General features: G+C 43.5%; 1 long non-coding RNA gene across 1 annotated transcript; it reads left to right on the forward strand.

Moving 5' to 3' along the window:
- Window positions 1-14,049: 14,049 nt before the first annotated feature.
- LOC114676440 (uncharacterized) lies at window positions 14,050-24,483 on the forward strand. Its single transcript, XR_003727491.2, has 3 exons — window positions 14,050-14,416; window positions 23,285-23,421; window positions 24,264-24,483. It is a non-coding gene; the product is annotated as an uncharacterized LOC114676440 (long non-coding RNA).
- The last annotated feature ends 821 nt before the right edge of the window (window positions 24,484-25,304 follow it).

Below are 25,304 nucleotides of genomic sequence, written 5' to 3' on the forward strand. Positions count from 1 at the left end.
GGCTCTCCGCCTTCTCCTCAGAAGCAACTGGGATTCTCCAGAGTAGTCATAAGGTGACAGGCCCCAGAACAGATGTTTCGTGTGTGCCAGAGCCTCCAGGGAGGCCACTCCGTTGCTGTAACAGTGCTAATGAGGCCAGGTTGCCAGTGGGTCCTCACCTGACCCAGTTACTTATTTATATGACTCCATCTTACTCTTCAAGGCTTGAAAGTGCCCTGTTTGGGCCAGGTGTCTTCACAGGGAGAAAAGCGGCGTTCCACGGTCACAGCCAGGTGAGTGCACTCGGCCGTCGGTATGGGCGTCCAAGGAGCGCAGGGCCGTGGAGGGTAAAACGCTGTCTGCGAAACCTCGCCTCTAACTGCCTTGCTCAAAGCAACCCGCCGCAGAGGTCCAGAGTGTCATTTACTCATAGAAAGAACAGTTCTTTCTCCCCCACCCCTGAGAAGCAAAGCCACCATAATGATTTTCACTATCTATAGGAAATTTTTTTTTTTCTTTTTTCCCAAGACGGAGTCTCGCTTTGTCACCCAGGCTGGAGTGCAGTGGCCGGATCTCTGCTCACTGCAAGCTCCGCCTCCCGGGTTCCCGCCATTCTCCTGCCTCAGCCTCCCGAGTAGCTGGGACCAGGCGTCCGCCACCTCGCCTGGCTAATTATTTGTGTTTTTAATAGAGACAGTTTCAACGTGTTAGCCAGGATGGTCTCGATCTCCTGACCTCGTGATCTACCCACCTCAGCCTCCCAAAGTGCTGGGATTACGGGCGTGAGCCACCGCGCCCGGCGGAAAAAATTTTTTTAATCAAAAACGAAACGAAATTCCTGATTCAACACATTCCAAGGGCTGTCCAAATCAGCCTGGCAGTGACACCAGCACTGGTGGAAACCACATTTTATGAGTCTGCCTTTACTCGTCCTCCTGGGCATTTTTTATTCTTCAAACTGGAGATAAAAATAAGGGTTGGTCTCTCAAGGTTAGGAGGAGGAGAGCAGCATATGTTCTTCAAAAGACTCAATAAGATAATAGATTTTTTAAAAAGCTGTTGCTAGTGTAACTTACTTATAGTTTCAAAGGGCTTTTTAAAAATGAAATCTTTGCAAGCAATAGTAAAGAAATCCAGAACCCCCTGAGGAGATGGTTAGAGTCCTGTCAGGGATTTAAATCTAATTATTAGCCTGAAAGTAAAAAGGAGAAAGAACTGGCCAAGTGTCAGCCGGAAAACAATAATCGCCATGGTGGTGTTCAGCAGCCCAGTTATTAGTGCCTTCGAGGATAGTTCAGCACATTTATTCTTGCCCTTGAGAGACAGCCACAGAAGCGTCGATGTTTTCTGATAATTGCTTCTTTTTCCACGGAGTAGAAGTGCTTCCTGTGCTCCCAGGTTTCATCTCTTCTGAGCACCTGATGAAAGACATTGGCTGTTGGTGCAGGCGCTTAGAAGAGAGGCAGTTTGCACAGAGCTGAGTGCCCCAGCCTGCACTTCCCCACCTGTGTGACCTGGTGCACATAACCTGACTTCTCTGTGCCTCAATGTCTTCATTTGTAAAATGGAGATTAAATGTGAAGATTAAATTAGAGAAAGCATGTCAGGTGGGTAGCATGGTGCCTGGCTCAATGTAAGCTCTCAATACATGTAAGCTGTTTGTCTTTGTCCTCTTATTATATTTTAGCCAAGGTGAAAAAGCTTACCATGACACAGTCTAACAATGAACATAACATATGCTGGAATATGTATTTTCCTATGCTAGATTATTGCCAAAGAAGCAAACAGGACACAAAATGACTGAGAATATAAAATAATATAACAAGTGCAGCTAAGTTGCAGACATGTTCACTCCAAGCACAATATTCACGTTAGGCCACCCTCTGGTTCCCTTAGTGAAAGCAGAGGACAGAAAGTGACATTTGGCATTGGGTAATCCTATTTGCCCTTTCCTGGAATGCAAAGAAGGTGGAAGGAAAGGCGCCCGCTCCTGTAGCACACGAAGAGGCTTTCGGACCCGGCGCCTCCTGCCAACTCATTCGTTTATTTATTCATGTCAGTGACAGATTCTCAAGACCTCTGAAAATATGTTAAGAGCAGGCTCTCCAATCACACCAGAAAGAATATGATTAGGAACTTAGAGCTGTCTTCAGGCTAATAACCAGCAGAAACTAAATCCAAGTATTTGGGAGTGAAGATGGATGTTGAAAATATTGAGGCCTAGTAAATATTATTTAGCAAATGGAAGTATTTCAGTTGGGGGTTTTGATAAGGCTTAGGTTTATACTGTAATCAGCCTGCTCTCTTCTCTAAAATGATTAGAGTCCTTGTTCCATCAGTCCTCCTGAGTGGCTGTGGAACGCAGAAAAGGCAGTTGGTGACATGCTGTGATTTGGAAGTGGCTTCTATTTACCTCTTCTCCACCTACTCATATGGCCACGGATGGTGCCCAGTTCAAGCAGGAATAAAACACCATGCAGGGCTAACTGGCCTAAGTCCTTCGAGTAGAGCACAGAAACTTGCTTTAAGAAAGCCTGATTAAAGGCTCCAAGTCCATTTGAAGGCATGGTTTTCTATTAAGCCTTTAATGCTACAGAAGTATATATTTTCCATATAGAGGGAACTCAACTGTCCTAATATGAAGGCATTTTAGCTCCTGACTCCCAACTTGGCCAGAGATGTGTGGTGAATCAATATGTCACATTCCATTAAAAGATGCTTCCCTGTTTGTGTTTGTTTGGTGTTTAGAAATGCAATAACTATACTAGAGTTCTTTGTTAGGCTGTCGTCTGCTTCTCAGGGAACAGAAAGTGATGCAAAGAGCCAATCTCAACACCGTAATTATATCAGAAAGCGTATGCTTGTGTCCTTCATTAGGAACATTGCCATTCTATGCTACCAAATGAAGAGGATCTTATTGACACCTCCCTCTTGCTTCTGCCTCCGAACCAATCCCTGCTTCCTTCCACCCAAAAATAAAAGGACACTCAGTTATGGCATTATCAATGAATTTTTAGTGGGTAGGATGTTCTGAGCAGTGAAAACTATAAATAAATTGGTTCTACACTGGAATTAGCTGTGGAACCGGAAAGATAAACACAGGACAACTAATTGCAGCCGCACGATTAACAAGAATGTTGTTCTAAGGAGAGGAAAAAGTCAACAGCATTAATGAAAATTAAGCAGTATCTCAGTGGTACTAGTAAATAAATATATGTCTATGTTTAATTAAAAGCAAGACCCAATTATGTCTCACTTCTTACCGAGCTACTTAAATCGAGACAGTCTAATGTCAAATGAGAAAAATCAACTCAGGACACTGTCGTCTGCATTTAATCAAGACTTCCGTGTCTCACACAAGCTTTTAAGATGGGTAGCAGTAGGAGTGTAAGCAGGAGTCTCATGCAAACTTCCCATTGCCCTGCAGTGGACAGGTCTGTAGATCTCCAGTTGGAGTATAGAAATCTTCTAGAAGAATGTGACTGTAAAGCCACTTCTATAACTTACTCTGTGATTCTGATGAAAAGATACCATGTTGGGCTAATATAAGCAAAGCTTGTATCTAGAGCTATAGCTAAAAGTATCAGTGTGGTGTTATTTTTTTCTGGCAATAAAAGCAATACATAAATGCTCAGCAAAACGTTGACTTAGGATTTTGCTTCTTTTCAACTAAATTTTAGTACACAGTAAATGTCAGATGTGCAGAAGTCAGATTAGGGGGCAGGGGTTGTTTCTACCTGCTTTGTCTAAATACCTTACCACAGTCAATTTCCTTAGTTGTTTTGTGTCTGCCCCCATTAACTAAAAACCCAAGGTAAGATAATCTTGCTTGCTGAGTTTAATGACCATTCTCTCCTAGGTGAAGGGGATGGGGTAAGAGGCAGAAACCCCTCTCTCCAGAGGAATCTGAAGAGACAGTGTGCTTTGATGACCCCGGGGGTGCAGGAAGGAGCTGGGGCCCAAACAGACAATGACTATGCCTGGCCCTGGAGTTGCATACTTGGCCGTTACTCTATCATTTCTTGTCTCACTTCCTCTCACTTGTCAGGAATATTGCCAGGATTGGTGAAAGAGACAAGTGAGATACCACGTCAAATAAAGCCAAATCCTTGAAAGAAAGATGTGATGGTCCACAAATCACGGTCATTTCTTATTTCACTAGTAATGATGCAAATGTCTTTCTTTTCTTTATCTCACAAGGTTTTTTTGTGTGTTTTTTTTTTTAATCTTTCATGAAAGGCTCATCATTTATTGACTCTCTTACCCTGGAAATAACATTATCAGAAGCTATTTGTTGAGCATTTATTCTGTGCTGGGCACTATGCAAGGCCTAAGAAGACAGTCAGGATCAGACACTGTCCCTCCAAGATGGGAGATATAAATTTAGTACATTTTTTACTTTCTCTGAACTTTGATCCCCTCATTTATTACATAGGACATTTTTTTAAATAGTGATACATACATTCTGGATTTTTTTTTTTTTTTTTTTTCCTGAAACAGGGTATTGCTCTGTCACCAAGGCTGGAGTGTAATAGCATGATCATGACTCACTGCAGCCTTGATCTCCTGGGCTCAAGCAATCCTCCTGCCTCAGCCTCCCAAGTAGCTGGGACTACAGGCATGCACCAGTATACTGGCTAATTTTTTAAAAAACATTTTGTAGAGACATAGAGACTGAGTCTTACTATGTAGCCCATGCTGGCCTCAAACTCCTGGGCTCTAGCAATCCTCCTGCTTTGGCCTCCCAAACAGCTGGCATTACAGGTGTGAGCCACCATGCCTGGCCCTGGAAATATTTTGAAGACTACATAAAATAATGTATATAAAAGAGCCTAGTGGAATATAACTAGGAGCTCAACAAATGTTAAACTTTTTTTCCCCCAGTCATAAGCAGGAAAAGAAAAATATTAAATCCATACATTTCCCCATTTTTTAAGAGTTTTTTTTTTTTAAGGGTGGTGTTGGGAGAAACCTGAAACTTTTGATTAAAAAAAATAGCTACTTAGGATTAAATAGCAAATCGTATGTCAGAAATCACAGGACAAACAATTCTTTCAGCCAAGCTTTTTCTGTCAGGACACCTGCCAGAGGGGAGCAGACCCTTCGCTGGCAGGGAGAAAGGTGCTCGTTTGAATCAAGCAACAGGCCAATGAAAATTGGTGGAGAGCCATGGAAATGCCACTGCCAGGTCTGTCCCTCATGACCTGATAGGCACTTTGGACATGGGCGACTCCAGACCCTGGTGACAAAATAAGCAACAGACCCTTTTCTGGGTGGATCTCAGGTGAATTCTGCTCACAGCCAGAGGAAAACGAGTGTTTCCAATTCTTTCTTCCTCTCCCTTCCTCAACTTTTCCTTTGGCCTTACCTAGGTCCCCAGGCTTAGTAGTGAAGTCCCATCATTCAGTCAGTTCAAATCCCAACTAAACTCCAGAGATGGCTGGGAGGGGCTGAGTGTGCTTTGTAGAGGCAGAGGCCAAAAAGCACAGTGGATGAAGCACTGGGTGGTGGGGCGGGAAACACGGGATCTCACCCCTTAGCTGTTGCTGATGAACTGGGGACCCAGAGAAGATGCTGTGGCTTCCTGCATCTCAGCTTGTTTGTCTGTAAAATGAAGGACTTGGCCCAGATGCCTCAATGGCTCGCCCAGCGCTACTTGCCTATCATCTCTCCCGGGAAGCTGATCAGGTTTCCAGGATTGCCTTTCTTCTCTAATCTCCACCCAGGCAAAGGCCAGAAAGTGACCTTCAGAAGAAGCCAACACCCCAGCTCCTGCCTCAGAGTGATATGAAAACCCCAGGAAGGAAATTATTATGCTGAGAAAAGGAGATCACACCTCTGTCCAGCCTGCACCAGCCCCTTGGCATGCCCTGAAGACACGAGGCCTAAATCAAGGTCAAAGACACGGCCCTCTTGGTTGTGAAGATTCCAAAGGCTCCCAGTTGCATGAGGAGGTTACCCAGAATGTCAGATTCAGAGCGATTCAGCAAGAACCCTTCAAAATTCAGTGTGCTGTGTGGAAGGTAAGAGGCTGACAGGCCACCGGCAGGTGGGTTTTATTTGGTGTGCACAAAGTTTTAAAAAAATACATGTGCACCGTTAAAAGGGAAAAAGAAGAAAAACAGCAAAAGCAGGAGACTCTACATTTTAAAAAATCTGAATTTCCAGTTTCTGTTAATAAAGAAGTAGAGGATCTGGCTACACTGGGCCCACATTACTCCCCTCCCCTAACGGTGAGCTAGAGTTGCACAGCTTCGGTCCTCTTTGGGTAGAGTGCATATGCTTCCCAATTCTCCAGGGCTCCTTCCACAGTTGCTACTTGAGCCTATATTTTAGTGTTTTGCTAGTAGTGGAGAAATATTTATCTGTGCTCATGAATCTACAAAATGTGAGAAAACAAAACATATACCCAGAGGACTGTGTGTTTTACCAGCAAGTGCAGAAAGTGCCTTTGTGGAAGCAAGGAATAGTGCTAATATTTACCATGCAAACCCCTGGCATGCACCACTCACTCTCATTACCTGCCTGGCTCTTAAGCGTATTTTATTTTGTAGCCTCTGCCTGGAAGACTTAGAGGATGGAAATCTGTAGATAGTCTGCAACTATTAATCCACCCATTTCCTGTTACATAGGTCATGGCAGAATTACCGTGGCACCTACTTTGGCAAAAGTTCTGCTGTCTTTAGCCCTTACATGCTTAATCACCTGCAGTAAACTTAAAGACTCTTATCCATCAGTCTTCAAAGGGGTAGGAATTTGAGAGACTAACCTTTAGCTCTTTTGCTTGGAATACTAATAAACATGAATTTCTATGATGGTCTTCTCCATCTTTCATATACATGAGGGAATTCAGGCTCAGACAGATAAGTGTCTTGCCCAAAGGGTGGAAGTGGAGTATTAGCTGGTCTAGAAAGAAGGTTGGGAAGGACACATTTCCTTGCTTCTTCACCTGGGGAAAGCAAGGTGCCCTTCCCCACACCCAATTCTGCCCCCAGCATGCATACAATATGCACACACACTGGCTCACTGGTTACAGGCTGGCTAGCTTCTCCCAGCCTCTCTCCAGGGGGTCATCCTCATCTAGCAGATGTGGGCAGGAAGAGAAATCCACTGGTGCTTGCTGCCAGAGGAGATGGCCACTGCCAATTGAGGCTGATCATGAAGAGTGGGTTCCTGGAGTCCTCAGCAGAGCATTGGCTATTCATGGACAAGGACAGGTGAGAAGCCCTCCCCATTTTCTGCCTCTGGCCCTGTAGTGCTGCCTAGTTCCCTTCAGGGAGGGGATGGGGAAGGAGTTAAATACTCATCCCAGCTCAGAAGTGGAACTGAGACTGCTCTGCCAGGGCGCTAATATCATGGTGCATAGAGAGCATATAAACATCCTAGAGGCCAGGCATGGTGGCTCACACCTGTAATCCCAGCACTTTGGGAGGCAGAGGTAGGAAGATCACCTAAGGTCGGGAGTTCAAGACCAGCCTGGCCAACCTGGAGAAACCCCATCTCCACCAAAAATACAAAAATTAGCAGGGCAAGGTAGTGCACGTCTATAATCCCAGCTACTTGGGAGGCTGAGGCAGGAGGATTGCTTGAACTTGGGAGGCGGAGGTTGCAGTGAGCCAGGATCGCACCACTGCACTCCAGCCCGGGAGACAAAGCAAGATTCCATCTCAAAAAAAAAAAAAAAAAAAAAACCTGGAAAAAGAACAAATGCACAGCATTGGCACCGGTGGTGTGAAAGCACAGCCCAGGATGCCTTTTCAGTCACAGTCACTCACTAAAGCTACTTGATGAGCACCTAGCATGGGCTAGGTACCTAGATCAACACACAGTTACACCAACATCTCTGGCTAAGGTCACATGATCCACAGAGATGCTTGTTTGCTGAGCATGAGTCAGACCTGGAGAAAGTCCTGAGAAAGTCCCAAGGCTTCTGTGTCTGAAGTTCCAAGCCAGGATGGAAGCAGCCAGTTCACCTGCTATAGACTAAATGTTTGTGTCTTCCTCCCCTCAGTTCATATGTAGAAACCCTAATCCTCATGGTACTTGGAGGTAGGGGCTTTGGGAGTCACCGGGTTAGATTAAGTGATGAGGGTGAGGGTGGGGCCCTCATGACGGGATGAATGCCCTCATTAAAGAAATGGAAAAACATGAGACCTCTCTCTCCACCATGTGAGGATACAGCAAGAAGACAGCCCTCACTAGACACAGGATCTGCCAGCACTTTCAGCGTGGGCTTCCCAGCCTCCACAGCTGTAAGAAATAAATGTGGTTTAAGCCACTCAGTCGATAGTATTTTGATATAGCAGCTTGAGCTGAGATCTCACCTGTATCGATTCTTTGGCAATGAATTCAGCAAATGGTTGCTTTGTAGAACGATCAGTTAACTGCAGGGACCAGTCATCAGATGGAGCTAAAAAGTCACATGCTCAGGGAGCCTCACCCTGGTTCCGGGAAAATGTTAAGAAGAATAACAACTTAAGCTTCTACACGTCCTAACACTGCACCAAATGCTTTAGGTATGGTGTTACTCATTTAAATCCCAGAACACGCAACAGCAGGTTTCATCAGATATATTTTATCCAGGGGGAATATAAGGTTCAGAGAATTAAAAGGATATCCAAGGTCACCAGGTTGGCAACCAATACACGCAGGTTTCAACCCAGTTCCTCTGACTCAAAGCCCTGGCCCTGTTCTCCACAGCTGTGCCAAGGAAGACTGTGCTGAAGGTACCATTTGGTCTCAGACTCTTGAATTTTCCTTGACTCCTGGGAAACAGTTTAAAACAGCTGCAAACATGGTTTCCACAACTGCATTCTTGAAGCACATACCCAGAGTTACTTCTTATAACAGCATTTTCTTCCAGATGACTGAGATGCATCTGCTGGTGATAAGTTCAGATTAACCTATTTCAACTTGATAGCTAGATTCTGACACATTGGAAAAAAAAAAAAAAAAAAAAAGAAGAAAGAAAAAACTATAGGATCAAAACCCCAGTTACACTGAACACAATATTTTCCCTTAGGATACACTTGGATTTTATAACTAGATATTTACTATAGATCCAAAAGAAAGTGAGAATCACCATTCTTCCTTGATCTCAAGATACATAGTTTGGATAGTCTGAAACTAGGATGTGCCTTAAAATCAATGTTTAATTTGAACATGGTGGTCTTTTTTTCCCCTCTCCCACTCTAAGTGAGCATTGACCTTCGGGAGACTTCAAAAGCTGCAATTAATATAATTGTGTGTCTTAAAATAAATGGCATTTTATTTTATTTTATAGAGACAGGGTCTCGCCCTGTCACCCAGGGAGGAGTGCAGTGGCATCTTCTTAGCTCACTGCAGACTCGAACTCCTGGGACTAGGTTATCTTCCCACCTCAGCCTCCTGAGTAGCTGGGTCTATAGGCACATGATGCCATACCTGGCTAATTTTTTTATTTTTACTTTTTGTAGAGATGGTGTCTCACTGTGTTGCCCAGGTTGGTCTCCAAGTGCTGACCTCTAGTGATGGTCCCACTGCAGCCTCCCAAAGAGCTGGGATTACAGGCATGTGCTACCTTGCCCAGACAAGTGGCATCTTACAAAGAGGAAATAAGAAGTAATGATAAACAGTCTGGCCAGAATGCTAATTTGTTTATATGTCTCCAATCCGTAGTGTGCAACATGATTTCAATATATGTTTGTTGAAATGACAAATACATCTGTAAAATAGACACTGAATTTTTTTTATTAGGGAAATCTTCAAACATATACCAAAGTGTGGAGTGTATTACAATGAACTCCCTTCACTCAGCTTCAGTATTTTCAACTTACGTCCTATCTTATTTCCTCTGCCCCTACCCACTCCCTCTCTGCCCCAGATAATTTTGAAGGAAATCCCAGATGTTAGAGAGCATTTCATCAGTAAACATTTCAGTGTGGATCTGTAAAAGACAAAGAGTGGCCTTTTTAAAAGCAACTATGACAGCATCATGACAGCTCTCTAAGAATCATCACAGCTCCCTAAAAACCAATATTAATAATTCTGTAATATTGTCAGATATTCATTTAGTATTTACATTTTCCTAATTATCCTATAGATAGCCTCTTTCTACCTTGCTGTCTTTTCTTTACTGACAGTTTATTTGCCTCAGTATCCCTGAGGCATGAAAGCTCCATCCTCTTTTTCCCTGTTTGCTGTGTTGTTAATGTTGTTAAAGGAACTAAATCTTGTCTGGTAGTCTCCCACATGTTGGCTTTGGTTAATGGCATTCCCATAATAACATTGTTTAGGACGTTTCCTTTTCTCCTGTGTTTCCTGGGCATTGGTACTTAGAGCCGGAGGTTGTGCAGACTTAGTTTGCATTTTTTGGTACTGTAATCAGGAGGTACATGATGTCTGGTTGTCTCTCTCTTTGGATGTTATCAGCTATTGAGGATGATTGCTTAGGTTATAACAAGCACCTTTGATGTGACTGCCCCATACTAAAGCTACCAAAAAAAACACATTAAAAATAATGAATCTGAGATGTTGGGTATGTTACCTGTTCACTTTTAGGTCATTACGATTACAAGGGAGAGCAATTCCCTTGGGTTGGCCCAAACGACTGTAGGCGCTAGTATAGTGTGTTCTGCAGTGATGTGAGGGTGGTGTGCCCAGGCAACCTTACCTTAACAAAAACAGCATTATACACACTTTTGTTTCAGTTAACCAAAAAAAAAAAAAAAAAAAAGAGGGGCAGGGGGACTGCAGGAATCTCTATAACAAAAGCATTGTTTATAGTTTCAAGTATATAGCTAGAACACTGGAATTGTAAACGTAAAAATGTGGAGTGTGATTCCATCTAGCTCTTGCTCAGGAATGATGTCTGAGGCCATCACAATACTTCTTAGACATTTCCATTACTTTTAGCACAACAAAGAGGCTGTGGCACTTATGCAACAGGCCTTTCTCTCTGCCCACACACTCTACTTCTGTGTGGGTCATAAGAGGGTCTACACATGTCTCCTAGTTAATCAATCATGTTATGTCCCATTTAGCATATGGAAACTCATGCTGTGTATACAGATAGGAAAGAAAGGAAAGAGGTATCTCACAGGCAATCACGGAAGAACGATGTGTATAAGGAGACCTCCTGGGGACCTCAACTCGTCAGAGGCAATGGTAGGGAGCTGAGTAGCCACTGTGAGTATGCTTCCATATGTCCCTTTCTTTTTTTGGCTCTAGCCATCTCTTTTCTCAGTTCAGACTAGCTTCATCACATTCTGCATCTCTCTGTAAGTGATTCAGGCATTAGAATGGCTCAAAACATACAGTGCAAGCCTTCAAATGTTTTTCCTTTTATTTTTAGTTGACATATAATAATTGCAGATATTATGGGATACAGAGCACTATTTGAATACATGTATATAATGTGTAATAACCAGATCAGGGTAATTGACGTATCTATTACCTAAAACATTGATCTTTTCTTTGTATTGGTAACATTCAAAATCCTCTCTTCTAGATTTTTAAAAATATACAATAAATTATTGTTAACTATATTCACTCTACAGTTCTATAGAACACTTAGAACTTATTCCCCTATCTATCTGTAATTTTGTGTCTGTTAACCAACCTCTCCCACTATGCTTCCCAGCCTCTAATAACCACTAGTCTACTCTCTACTTCCAAGACACCAACTTTTTTTAGCTCTCATGTATGAGAGAGAACATATATTTTCTGTTCCTGGTTTATTTCACTTAACATAATGTCCTCCAAGCTCATCCAGGTTGTCACAAATGACAGGATTCAGGATTTCATTCCTTTTTTTTTTTTTTTCTGAGATGGAGTTTTGCTCTTCTTGCCCAGGCTGGAGTACAGTGGTACGATCTCGGCTCACTGCAACCTCTGCCTCCCGGGTTCAAGCGATTCTCCCGCCTCAGCCTCCCGAGTAGCTGGGATTACAGGCATACACCACCATGCCTGACTAATTGTATATTCTTAGTAGAGATGGGGTGTCTCCATGTTGGTCAGGCTGGTCTTGAACTCCTGACCTCAGGTGATCCTCCCACCTCGGCTTCCTAAAGTGCTGAGATTAGAGGCGTGAGCCACCATGCCCCGCCCAGTTTCATTCCTTTTATATGGTTGAATAGTACTCCATTGTGTATACATGCCACATTTTCTTTATTCATTCTTCTGTTGATGGACATTGAGGTTGACTCCATACCTTGGCTATTGTGAATAGTGCTGGAATAAACATGGCAATGCAGATGTCTTTTCCATTACTGATTTCCTTCCCTTTGGGGAAGTAGTGGCATTGCTGAATCATACGGCGGTTATGTTTTTAGGTTTTTGAGAAACCTCCATATTGTTTTCTATAATGGCTGTACTAATTTACATTCTTACCAAAAATGTAATATAAGAATTCCCTTCTCTCCACATCCTTACTGACACTTGGTTTTTGTTGTTGTTGCTGTTGTTGTTTTGTCTTTCTGATGGCAGCCATTCTAATGGGAGTTGGATGATATTTCATGTGATTTTGATTTACATTTCCCTAATAGAGATGTTGAACATGTTTTCATATTCTCGTCGACCATTTGTATGTCTTCTTTTGAGAAATGTCTATTGAGATGCTTTTCTCATTTTTAGATTGAATTATTTGTTTTTTCAAACATGTTTTTACCATCATTTAATAAATTTTTATCATAACCAAGTACACACAAACATGTAGGTATGTAGTCAGCATGTATGGTATGAAATAGATATATAAATAGACACACATATTATCTTTGAAACCAAAGTTTTACATATTATCATGCTTTCCATGTATTATATATCCTGATATTTTCTTTTCTATTCTATTCCTTTGTTAAAAAAAATACTGGTTGTAGCCTACTACATTTATTTCAAAACCCATGGGTGGGTCATAACTTTCATCTTGAAAACCACATCCTATAGTGAAGGTAGAACTTGAAGAGCATCAAACTGAAGTTCTTGGGAACTAGACTGATTCCAAATACAAGAATTATGGCTTAAGAAACTGGAGCATCATTACCCTGTGAATTAGATCAGAAATTGGAGCATGTCTATATTTGTCACATAATAAAACATTATGTGACATAGGTAGTCAAACAGCCCTTTGGTTGTAATGTGTGATCCGGTTAATCTTGGAAGTGAATCAATATCCTACAGTGATCCATTGGAGGAGAGAAGCACACTGGCCTGATGAAAGCCATCAGGAGCCCTGCCTTTTCTATTGTGGCCTTGATGGATTGGCACTTCCAAACACTCATCATCCATCACACCAGCCCAATTCTATTTTTTCTAGCTCGACAGAACACACTGTGTTCTCTGGAGCCACAAAGAGAAGAAAATATTCCCTCCAACACTCCTGCATGATGAATTTTTCTACCTCTACATTAAGTTCTGCTCACAGGGCATGTCTTTTTGGCTTTTTGAGTGTCCCGACTATGACAGGAGAACTGGTAGAAGACCAATAATGCTGCTACTATCACCAACCCATATTGCCTGACATTTTTCACCTCTCTTCTTATAAAGAGCTCCCAGCTCCAAGAAGAGAAAAAAAAGAGGAAAGGAAAACCCACACAATATCAATAAAGTTTACCCTTGAGATTAAGTTGCATTCTCAGATAGTGTTTTCACAACATAATTTTTTATGCATTCTGCTTAGATTTTAAGATATTTGGGCAGAAATCAAAATTTCCCTCCAGTTTTTATTCTGCAGTAAGTGCTAGGTTTCTGCCTCACGCACACATACTCACACAGATATTAACATATGTGGAAAGTGACTTCTATGATAGAGTTAATTTCCCATTTACTATGAGCAAGGAGTTTTTTCTAAAATATGATCAACTTGGCGGTGCTAGTGTATAAGTTTAATAATATTTTTGGTAACTAGAAAGGAGGAAATAACCCATGAGTCATGAAAAACCTGAAAAGACTATTCTGATGTTTGTTTATCTTGAACTAAATTTGCAGGGAAATAAAATCACTCTAGCAGCTAAAACTGCACACTCACATTCTTTTGTATGAATTAATTATACTTAACTGCTCTGTAATGTCCTGATTAATTATTTCCTGTTCCAGTCAGTTCATTGTGCATTTTGATACAAAACCTGCATGATGATGAGGATCTTGGATCTATTTCTCATCTTGCATACGGCCCCCATAGAGCTGATCTGAATGACTAGCTTCAAAGAAAGCCAACATCTTCATCAGCACCCCAGGAGAGCTGTGTTGGACACAGGCGGTGACAATGGAACTGTATTTTTGGCCCAGGGCATGGAATCACCACTTATGCATGAGGAGCAATGAGCTGGGGCATTTAACACTGCACAGCTTGTGAGAAATGTAACTCTCCACGCTGCACAAATTCTGATGACTTGTCTCCCACCAACAGACTCTCATGTGTATGGAGTGATGGGGCTCTCAAGAGCAAGGTGAACATGGCTAGGTAAGTCCTGAAGACAGGAGAAGCCAACTGTATCCATTTCCAATTGTTGAGATGCGGGTAAAACAACACAAATTCATTATCTGGCAGTTCTGTAGGTCAGAAGTCCTAAAATCAAGACATCAGAAGGGCTGTGTCTCTTCTGAAGGCTCTAGAGGAATATCTGTATCCTTGCCTTTTCCAGTTTCTAGAGGCTGCCATGTTCCTTGGCTCATGGCCCTTTCTTCCATCTTCAGAGCCAGCAGAATAGCATCTTCAAACCTCTGACCTCGACATTCACCCTCACATCTCATTCTTTCATTCATCTAACTCCTCTCCCTTATAAGGACCCTTGAGATTACATTGGGTCCATATAATCCACAATCATCTCCCCATCTCAAGACTTGATTAATCTAATGACATCCGCAAGGTCCTTTTGCCATATAAGGTTCGTATTAGCATGTGGAGGTCTTTGGGGGGCTGTTACTCTGCCACCACATTGAGTATCCAGATTGAGGAGGGACCAGTGTAGATCAGGCCAGAGCCTAGGCACCCTGCCCCCACAGTAGTAGGGTAGTGTTTAGTCAGGCCTTCACAGCACCAGCAGAGCGGGGCAGGAAGTCTGTAGGTGTGAGTTCTAATCCTAGCAAAATGACTTACACAATGGCCAAAGCTACCCTGCATTTTACCTGGTTACAGGCTGATTTGCATTCAGCGTTCTCTAAAACCATAAAGCTGTTACTGACAATCCATGATACCAAATTAGCTTGTAAGTGTGGGTAGGACTGAGGACAGCAGGAAGGTGCCACCAAGAACCTGAACAATGAGTTGCCCCTGTTAATTTTAAATTCTTAAAATCAACACAAACATTGATTTTATACAGTTGTGTGAGGTCAATAGGCTAATCCCAGGCTCCAGTTAGCATCCACACATTGAAAAGAAGAGTGTTAACGAGGGTTCTTGGACTCTCAGTGCACTAATTGACATGAAGCCAAAAGAGTTTTCTCAGACAAGACTTCATTGGAGTTTATGTCTGGACATAAGGGTGGCAGCACAGGAGAGAGAGAATTCTCTGGCTCTCCAAAAAGAGATGCTTGGGCTTTTTTATTAGGCAAAACACAGGAAATGACATCAGGAGTAGAGTATGCAGGCTGGACTTGGAAGGGCAAAGCACTGAAGGGTAGGGTATGCAGGTCACCATATTTGGTTTCAATGGTTATCTTGAGTAACGGGCCACCCAATGGTCTGGCCAGCAGCAACAAGGCTGTAAATAAGTTGTTCAGCATTCCTTTCTGAGGTGAAACATTACACAACCTTGGTTTGTGTATCTGGATTTCCTAAGGCCAGTTCCCAGACATCTTTAAGTAAAAGGCAGTGAGGTAGTGGTGTAGGGCTTGTGGTCAGTGGGAATGCATGCAAGAATGCTCTAGTGGAAGTGTCCTGAAGCTGTTAGACTAGGTAGGTAGGCAGACAGGAGCAGGGCAGGAGAGGCCCCCACCGCAAGGAATGTTGGGTGATCATCAGGTGATGGTCAGGTAGTTGGTGACAAGGAAAGACAGTCTCCCTATAGAAAATGCCTGATGCTCACGATCAGCAGCTTCCTGCTAAGATCTCATGAGCTGGGCAAGTGGGCTCAAGCATGTGCACTAAGAGGCAAAATGGCAGAATTTAACTGGTCTATGACCTTCCTCTAGGAATGCTCAGCTGCTAAGGGAAAAGCACCTCAAGTGGGCGTGTCAGTAAACACACTGCATGTGCGGCCCCTCCTAAGTGCTGGCAGGCCTCTGCATAGTCAGACAGCCCATCCCGAGGGAAAAATCAAGGGAAGAGAAATGAAAACCCTGGAACCATGTCAATGTATGAAACCCCAAGTCAAGGGCCAAACAGGGAACTTGGATCTCTCAAGTTACCCACTTGGCCCCCTTCCAAATGTACTTTACTTCCTTTGGTTCCTGCTCTTAAACTCTTTAATAAACTTTCACTCCTACTCTAAAACTTGCCTCGGTCTCTGCCTCTGCCTTAAACCTACTTCTGCCCCTTGGCCAAATTCCTTCCTCTGAGGAGGCAAGGATCGAGTTTGCTGCAGAGCAGTCGGATTCACCACCGGTAACAAGGCCAAGTCTTGTTCCTACTCTGTCTCAAGAGTATGAGAATCAGGAGACTAAATGAGCTTTGGCACAGAGGGGCACAAAGAGGTTCCTGTGAGCAGAGACCCCACATTGCCCCTTTCCCCTGACAAGCCCCCTGAGCCTGTCCCCAGCAGGCGGCGGATGCATCAGGCACAGAACCTTAGGTTTGTAAATCTTCAGGTCGTGTAATAACTGCTCTTTCCTCTGATTTCAGGCTCACCACGAAACCCTGGGATAATTGGGCTTCCCAGGGAGCCCCTCACACAGGGAGAGGATGGGCTGTCAATCTCTGGTCTACTTGACAGATAGACTCTGTTTCTCATGGAAAATTAACAAGCCAGCATGCTGGTTTGCATATATTCATGTCTTGGGAGTTTAGTTAGTATGAGTCAGCACCTCAAAGCTGTCAATCTCTGGTCTGCATGACAGATATACTCTAATTTCTCATGAAAATTAACAAACAGCTATGCGGATTTATATTTATTAATGCCTTATGAGTTTAGTTAGCACGAGTTGGTATCAACTCTGATCAGCTTAGAGGTCCCTGTAAGACTTGAGCTGCAATGAGTTCCCCAAGATTCTCCTCTGGTCAAAAAGTCCAACCCTGCCCCATGCCCCACCTTATTTCCCAGCCCTTATTCTAGGCCATTTTCTTGCACATCTCCAGGGGCCCATTGACAGACTGTGATGTATGAGGTGCCCCCTGGAGTTGTGCCATCCTGCAGCCCTGCCCTGAATAACTCCATAGGGCTCCACTTAAATTCTGCTTCCTTAGCAGGCACCTGCAGAGTGAAGAGCCCCCCCACTCCAGAGTTATTTGGCTTCCTTGTGTTATGCTCTAAGAATCCTGCACTTTCCTTTCTTGCACTTTTCACCCTTGTTTGCCATCTATCTGCCCCACCTTGAAGGGGGCCAGGTTGGTTTTACTGACTCTTAGATGCCCCGTGATTATCATAGTACCTGAGACAAAGTAAGAAGTACTCAATAAATATCTGCTGAACAAATAGATAAATGGACGCTGCCCTGACCTCCCCTTGTGCCTCTTTTTCAACCACTAGAGAGTGGAGAATGGATGCTAACACAACAAAAGATTCAGGAGCCACTATTATAAATTAAGGAAAAGGTCACATTCAAGATAAGACAGAGAATGCCTTCGTGGAGTTAACAGGAGGCTGTCTTCCCAGGAGCAATGGAGAGACAGCCCATCAGGACAGACTGTGACAGGACACTGCTGTGGCAGTGGCAGGGCAGCAATGAGCTGTCTCTAACAAACAGCTGGACATTTCTATTTGAATGTCCTGACATTACCACAACTCAACACGTTCAAGTTCGACTCCCAAATGTCCCGATTTCTAGGTGTCCCTCAGCCTCCTAACTCACGAGTTGAGATTTCTCTCTCTTTAAAGAGACCAATTAATAAATCAACAACTCACATAGGTTTCTAGCCTTATCATTACCTTACTCCAAGTCCCACCCTGTCATACACCTGGGCAACTGTCACAGTATCCTGAGTTGGCTTCTCGTTCCTGGTCTCACCCTTTCTTCGTGCCTTAAATACTTTTTTGAAGAAACAAATACCACTTTAATAACCTCGACTCCTATTTCTCCTCCTGTCTGGAAACTCTTTCAATGGCTCTATGACTCCACATTTGCAGCAGACTGGCCTCTAAGCCCTGCGCATCTGTGGTTTTTTCCATCCTTATCTCCTACTGTTTCATATCCTAACCCTGCCCCTCTGTTCCCAAACCAGTTCTGCCTCCTCCTCTAGAGCAGATGAATTCTAGTCCTTTTCCTCTAGATACCCCTCCCCCTCCTGTCCCCATATGTTTGTTCAGGCTGGATGGACTGGCTTTCCTTGTCTTTCTTCCCTGTTGAAGCCTGATCTAACTCTATGACTCAGCTTAAGACCCAAGGCTTTCGTGAAATTTTTCCTTGATTGTTTCAATTCACACAGAGAGACTTGCAGAGAAGTACCCGGTGTTGAAAACATGTAGACCTCAGGGTGCAGCCTCCCTTTACCGCTCAGGAAATTGAGTCTGACAAAGCCTAGCCATGCTCCCTTTCTGAAGCCACCACTTTTCTTTACCATTCATTATGACAAGTAATCATCATCTTTCTTAAGAGGAAGGTTGGCCCCAGGAAGATGAGGAAATCCATTAGGCTTCTTCTATAGCAACCTCAGCATCTCATTCAGGGAGAGGCTTAAAAGACTCTCCATAAATTAACACTGAAGGATACTCAGAGAGAAAGTGAGCTGTGCCAGTATAGGGAAAGTAAAGTAAAAGACAAAGAGCTTGGCCATGGGTATTTCCAATCATTGCCAGGTGACAAGGTAGCCTAATTCTCAGTGACCCATCCCAATATTCAAGCCAATATTCAGGTCACCTGGTCTAACACAGCTCTGCTATGAAGAGGATCCCACAAATGTGTTGGAGATTGTAGTGGATTGGATAGTGCCCCCCAAAAAAGATAGATCCACCTCCTAACCCCCAGAACCTGTCGTGGTGACCTTATTTGGAAAAAGGGTCCTGTCAGATATAATTAAGGATCTGGAGTTGAGATCATCATCAGGGTGGGCCCTAAATCCAGTGACACATGTCTTTATAAGAAACAAGAAAAAAAAAGACACAGAGAAGGCAAGAAGGTCATGTGGAGACAGAGATTGGAGTTGTAGAGCCATAAACCAAGGGCCTGGAGCCACCGAAGCTGGGAGAGGCAAGGGAAGATGCTCCCTTAGAGCCTGTAAAGGAAGCACAGCCCTGCTGAACCCTGATTTCCAACTTCTGGCCTCCAGAACTGTGCAGAATACGTTATGGTTGTTTTAATTTGTTATGGAAGCCCTAGGAAGCTAATACAGACAGCAAGTACCTCCTTGATGCCACACCTGAAAAGTGCATCTGCCTCTGCCACACTTTCCTCAGAAATACCCGTGGACCCTTCAAGCATAAACAGGGCATCGTTACTTGACATGAGGGGTGTTTCTCATGTTAATTTCTCATGAAAATTAACAAACAGCTATGCAGATTTATATTTATTAATGCCTTATGAGTTTAGTTAACATGAACCTTTAGAGGCATTTAGAAGTTAGCATGAGCTGGGAGACACACCTGTCTAATCGGTGCTCAGGTAGTGGGAGGAAGGGCAGTCATGGAGACAAGGAAAGGGAACCTGTTCAAGGAGACCAAGAACTGAGTCTTGAAGAATGAGAAGACATCATCTGGGGGAGGAAGCTGGACGAGGCATCAGGCAGGGAGAACAGCACAGCAGTCCACTGTTCACAGGGAATCAGTGTGAGGCAAGAGTGAGGAAGGCTGGAAGCTGAGAAAAGGGCCAGGTGTTGGAGGGCTTTGCAGGCTATATTAGGAAGCACACACTTTTCTCTTAGAGATTATTATCAGCTGAGGCAGCGTAGGGCATGTTTGGAAATTTGTGTGTCGGCATTTAGTGGCCTTGCAGCCAGGCAAGCTTACTGTCTTTCAGTGTGATGGACAGTCCAGCACAAGCAAGATGTTCTTGTCCCTCCCCAAATTATAAAAGAGCTCCATTCCCTTGAGAAAAACTGCTGGGTGATGATTGGAACCACCGAAGGGGTTTAAAGAAAGAAGTGACAAGATAGGAATTGCGAACCGATCATTCGGGTGCAATGGGAGTGTGAGATTGGAGAGACAGAAGTGAAGGCTTGAGAAAAATTAGGAAGCCACAGTTCAAGTACTTTCAAGGGTAATGGAGATAATACAGTCTCAGCCAGGGCAGGGGAAGGAGGTATGGCAGGAGAGGAAAGAGTGTTGAAAGGAAGGGGCTGAGAAGTTTAGGGGCTGGGAGGTGAGAGATGTTTAGGTAAAAACAGCAGGATTTTGTATTTGAATAAGGAGTCAAAAGTGCATCTCGGATTGCTAGTTGGGAGGTTTCATTAACAGATATTAAGAATAAAAAGAGAGTAACCAGATCGTAATTTATTTGAGACATGTTATTGAAGTGCCTGTGGAGATAGCTAAGCAGAAATGCCCTTTAGGCAATTGGAACCTCATAACATTTGAAGGATGTGAACATTGTAATCTCTAAGGAGGGTATTTTCAAACAGGCTAGCAGAAGGTGGAGGTCCCCATAAGTGGACAATTTGGAGCCTATAAAATTACTAATCTCACACTAAATGGATCGGGTGCTTATAATTTAGTGCCATTTCAGATGGAGTTAGTTCCTTTAAATAAAGGGCAAAAGAAACTCTTGACCTTCAAATGAAGGGCTTTGTTTGCACTCAGATTAGTTAACAAAGGAAGACAATTGCTTGGGTGTTCAGCGGTCATGCCACCTTCATAATGAAGACCTAGATTGTTTCTTGTGAAACAAATAATTGGAAAAAAACAAAGCATTACATCAGTGTAGACAAGTAAGACTAAAACAAATGTTGACTCTTGCCCTTTGAAAGAGGACCCTAGACTAAGGAAGATGGTATTTCATTTTCTTTATTATGCTACATGGAACACTTAATATTTCTATCAGCTTATGTTTGACTATAGAAATCACTTCACTACTTGGCTTCAAGTTAGTGTAGAGGAAATTCCCAGTACTATTCTTTTTTTTTTTTTTTTTAAAGCTCCTTCTAGTCCATGAGGGTTCCCAAAAGGTTTAGGAGCTCATTCTCACTTCTTAATTTCATAGCTATATATAAAATCCATGAAGGCAGGGACCAGATCTGTCCAGTTCACCATCAAATCCCCACAGTTGGCACACTGCCACACACATAGTGGGCACCTAGGCATCTGGTAAATGTTTGATTTTTTAAACAACGACAACCAAAGCTTAGGCAACTAATTACAGCAGTAATTCTTAAATCACCTTTTGATGAAGTCTGCTGAGGGGAAAAACAGGTGGTGATGAGAAAGAATAACTGGTAATATTGATCTATTCTGGGGAGAGGAAGACTTAGTTGAGAGTCATTTGAGTTGAGGCCTGATGCCTAAGATGGGAAGTTTTTATGACAGGAAGAAGGAGGAAGCGAGGCAATGGATGATTAAATGCCGTGATGGGTGATACAAATGAGTGATGGAAGCAGGAGATTTGGGGAGAGACAGAGGTGAGGCTGTCAGCCTCCATTTCCTGAGCTACAAAGGGGGGCTGTGCCCTGAGGTCTCAGTGCTTTCAACACCCCGTCCTGCCCCATGAGTCTTTGTATGTGGGTTGAAACAATCAAGGAAAGTTTCATGAAAGTCTTGGGACTTAAATTGAGCTGTGAAGACAGACCACGCTTAAAAAGGGGGCTGAGAGAAGGGAGGACACACTAGGTGATAGATGAACCCTGAGCAGAATCCCAGGAGCAGAAAGGAGCATCGACCTTCTGGATGGAAAAAGGTAAGATTTGCCCTTTCAAGAGCAGTGGGAGAAATGAGTAAAGGAAGAGAGAATGGCTTATGGTAGAAAATGCTAGGTCTAATCACTTATTGAGTTAGGAACTGATTATCTCATTTAACCTCACAGAACTCTGTGAAATCAGGACCGTACTCTTAATATCCTAATTTTATATTGCATAAATGAGAACATTGAGGCACAGAAATGTGAAGGAACATGCCCAAGACACAGCACAATCAAGTGGTGGGGCAGGAATGTGGTGGCATGGGCTGTCCGACCTCCTGGCCAGCACGGGAGGAGAGGGTATGGCCTCAAGGGTGGGGATAACCAGTGAGCTGCTTTTCTTATTTCTCATTTCTGTTCTGCCTGATGCCTCCTAGCATGATTTAGCCATGTCCTATCTCCCCAATAAGGGCATAAGCCCTGTGAGTGCAGGAAGAAAGACTACAGTGTTTACAGTGTTTCTTTTCTTTTTCTTTTCCTTCCTTCCTTTTTTTTTTTTTTTTTTGACTGGGTCTCTCTCTGTCACCCAGGCTGGTGGAGTGCAGTGCTGAGATCATATCTCATTGCAGTCTCTTACTCCCAGACTCAAGCGATCCTTCCACCTCAGCCTCCCGAGTAGTTAGAACTATAGGAGTGAGCCACCATGCCCGGCTAATTGTTTTTTTTTTTTTTTTTTTTTTCCTATATTTTGTAGAGATGGGGTCTCACTCTGTTATCTCTTGTCTGTTGTCTAGTGAGCAATACTGTTGAACTCCTGGCCTCAAGTGATCCTCCCTCCTCAGCCTCCCAAAGCACTAAGATTGTTATCAAGGGCAGGCTTGGCTGCTCGCCGCTTGCAGCTTTGCAAGCAAATGACAAGGATGAGATTCAATAAAAAGAAAGCTACTTTATTCCAGAGCTTAGCAGTGGGGAGGTGACCAGACTCACCTCTAAAGGAACCACTTCAGATTTCTGGGCAGAAAGCAGGGTCTTAAGAAGGGACATTTTGGTATGCAGGGCATGCAGGAAGGGCATGGAGGTGTGGCGCCTAGAAGATTTGCTCTGAGGACTTATCTTGAGCGATAGGCCATCTGGTGGTCTGGCTGGCACCATTGTGGGCATGACCAGGTTGTAAATTAATCATTGTCTTGAGGCAGTCTCCTGGTGGAGAATTTTGAATGTACCTTGTTTGTCTTAAGATTTGGTCCCTGGAACTTCTAAGCAAACATATAATTAGGTAAGCTAGCAGTCCTTGCAGGGGAGTACCTGGTGGAAAGAAAGGAAGGTAGAGATTACATTTGCATTACTAAAAGGTTAATACAAAGAGCTGCAGAAGGAAAAGAAAATAAGAAACCTTCAAAATAGGGTACTCAGTTTTAGGATTACAGGCCTGAGCCACCACACCCAGCCCCCACGTTTTTCTCGTTCTTTATAGCTCTAAAGCCTGGAAGAGGACTCACTCCTACATTTTTCACTGGAGAAGAGGCTCCTACAATTGTGCCTGCCCTACCCAGGACCTCCATCTTCCCAGGTGCCTTGCCAGTCTGGCCAGGAGTGGACACCTTAGTCAAGGTCAGTCTGTGACCTTGAGATTAAATATTGCTAGAGCTCTTGCCAACAAAAATGATCTCCACTAGATTAGAGTGTCTATTTCAATGTATCAGACCCTCTTTTATGTGGAGTCTGAAAATGAGATATTCAGAGACAATCATCAGTCAATAGCAAGGTCAGAGGCCAGGTGACATACAGAAAGAAGGCAGTGAGCAGAAACTATAAAGCAGAAAAAAGCAGAGTAAAGTCAACAAACAGTGAAACAAGAAGTTGAAACAGGGAGTGGCTGAGTTACTACAGAAAATTATGGTCAGGTGTGGTGGCTCACACCTATAATCCCAGCCTTTTGGAAGGATTACTTGAGGTCAGGAGTTCGAGACCAGCCTGGCCAACATGGTGAAACCTCGTCTCTACTAAAAATACAAAAATTAGCTGAGCATGGCTGCGTGTGCCTGTAATCCCAGATACTCAGGAAGCTGAGGCAGGAGAATCACTTGAACCTGGGAGCTAGAGGTTGTAGTGAGCCGAGATCGCGCCATTGCCCTCTAGCCTGGGTGACAGAATGAGACTCAGTCTGAAAAAAAAAGAAAGAAAGAAAATTCTAGGACAGAGAAAAGATGACTCCTAGAAGGACTGGCTTCATGGGCATGTGACCTGTGCTGAGAAATGCCACCACTTGCTGTGGCTGGCTTGAAATTCTCAGGGGTCTGCATTTTCATTTTGTACTGAGTCCTGCAAATTATGATGATGGTGGTGACCACAGTGACAAAAATGATTGCTATTTTTGAAAAGGAGTCAGGCACTTAGGCAGCCTTGAGATTGGGAGATACTAATACTGTTCTTTCCACTTCTCTTGCCCTCAGCTCTCCAGACCTACCAATCATGCCCCATGCAGGATTCTGTGAACTGTCTCCAGATCACTTCCATTTAAAACCTTCAGTGACTCCCAATGCCCTGTGTGATTTTGAACTTGACCCTCTGCAATTCACCTGTCCTCATCTCAGAAGTAGGCCAAGGATAAGCTTGGAACCATTCCACTGGAGCAGCTTCTCTGAGAAACACCAAATGTAACCTGGCATCAAATTGTTAGCAGAGAAATATCTCCTCTCAGAGATTTCTGCATGTTTTTGGAAAGCTTAAGATACTTGGGGATGGGTGAGGGGATGAGACACCCAAGGGGTATGCTGGAGGAACAATAGATGGTGGCTGGAGTGAGGCGTGAGGTAGGTTGAGAGGGACAACTTGGAGGTGGTAGACCCTGTTTCCCATAGACCTTCTGTTTTGCCGAGTTGGCCATGATGTTTGAGGTTGGAGCTAAATTAGAACAGTGGCACAAATGAGTGCAGCCTGTCTGCTGCCCTTTCCCCAGGCAGAGCTCAGCCTCTCATTTAAGCAAATGTTGGATAAATATTTAAAGAACAAAGTTTTAAAGGGTGCCAAATCATCAGACAACGTGTTTCTGTCTAGCCTTGCTCACTCCTTCTTCCTTCTCTGTCTGTCTTTCCTTTCACACCCATATTCCTTTGTCCTCCCATTCCATCTGCCCTGCCCCTTCCCACAGTGGCCAAGAACACAGGCTGAGTCAGATGCCCACATTGGATTCTCAGCTTCACCATTTAATAAGTAAGAGTCCCTGGAAATGGTGTTTTTTGTTTGTTAGGTTGTTCTGAAGTTTTGTGGGCTTTTTCTGCACTTTTAAAATTAATCTCTGTGTCTGGTTTCTCATCTGGAAGTTGGGATAACAGTAGTGCCATACCAACTACAGAGCTGATAGGATTAAATGAGATCATTTATTACCTGGCACCATAATTGCATAAAACATTTTTATTATTAACATTGTGTCTGACACTTGGAATTATTTTAATCCACTCAACCCAATAAGCACTTAATAGATGTTCTTTGCA

Source organism: Macaca mulatta, chromosome 2 (genome assembly GCF_049350105.2).
Source record: "Macaca mulatta isolate MMU2019108-1 chromosome 2, T2T-MMU8v2.0, whole genome shotgun sequence".
NCBI lineage: Eukaryota > Metazoa > Chordata > Mammalia > Primates > Cercopithecidae > Macaca > Macaca mulatta.